Source organism: Limulus polyphemus, unplaced genomic scaffold (assembly GCF_000517525.1).
Source record: "Limulus polyphemus unplaced genomic scaffold, Limulus_polyphemus-2.1.2 Scaffold217, whole genome shotgun sequence".
Lineage (NCBI taxonomy): Eukaryota > Metazoa > Arthropoda > Merostomata > Xiphosura > Limulidae > Limulus > Limulus polyphemus.
Genome location: NW_013665827.1, coordinates 609,273 through 610,416, shown reverse-complemented (window position 1 = coordinate 610,416; position 1,144 = coordinate 609,273). Strand labels below are relative to the sequence as shown.

At 31.9% G+C, this 1,144-nt stretch overlaps 1 protein-coding gene across 3 annotated transcripts in view; it reads left to right on the top strand.

The window, feature by feature from the left end:
• The window catches only part of LOC106478499 (helicase ARIP4-like), an 85,747-nt gene that overhangs the window by 25,291 nt on the left and 59,312 nt on the right, over positions 1-1,144 (top strand). The gene's annotated exons all lie outside the window — the stretch shown is intronic.

The window sequence follows — 1,144 nt, the reverse complement described above, 5'->3', positions numbered from 1 at the left end:
AATTTTCATTTTCCTGTGTCACATGATGCTTTTGTGCTCAGAATTACATATTTTAGATTATCATCCTACCCTTATATAAATTTCTGAATGTTCAATTAATTAAAAATATATATTATAGATATTGAAAAACTAGAATATATATTTAGAATCTACCAATCTTGCTTTACTGAGATATAAACAAAATGTCAAGCCCACATGCATGTCCCTCCTATATAACTCTCTCTTTCAAACAATTTCAATAATGTTCTCTAACATGGCTTTTGAATTATTTATAACCAATAAAAGGGACAGCTTTTCAGTAGATTGCTGATATGATTATTTCATTTTGTTGCTCGTAAGCAGATATTTCGCCTCAGTTGTATTGTATGTAATCATGATTTTCTGCTCTTAGAAGCTAATGGAATTTGTTAATCTACTTATAGCTTATTTAGAAAGCTAATTAATTTATAGTAGTTTTGAGACATTTTATTCTCATACTTGTTTATTTTTTGGGAATTCTAAAATGTATATTTGAATGGAAAATTAAATGTTTTGTGCAAACCAACATAGTATGAAAAAATAGTGCTAAGGAATTATACTCTTGATTACAACTTAAACTGTAATGGAAGTCCAGAATTTCTTGTTTTTTATGTGTACATTATTTATTGTAATAAATTTTTAGCAAAAGTAACTAAAATGTAAAAATTAGAAACTATTATTTGAAATAACAAAAAGTAAAGGTAAAAAATTAAATAAAAATATTTCAAGGCAAGCTCAAGTTAACTACGTCACGATTGTAATCTGATTAGTTGTTTACTCATTTTCTCTAGTTGTGGTTACTTGCCCGTCGTACTTATATAGGGTCAAAATGGCATTGTAAAGTATACCATGCAAATGTGAATACATTAGAGGAGTGAGGCTGTTAGTATAAATAACTGTATGTTACAATCTGCAGGACCTGGCATGGCCAGGTGCTTAGGGCACTCTACTCGAAATCTGCGGGTCGTGGCTTCAAATTCCCATCACACCAAACATGCTCGCCCTTTCAACCATGGGCGCGTTATAATGTGACGGTCAATCCCACTATTCGTTGGTAAAAGAGTAGCTTAAGAGTTGGCGGTGGGTGGTGACGACTAGCTGCCTTCCCTCTTTTCTTTCACTGCTC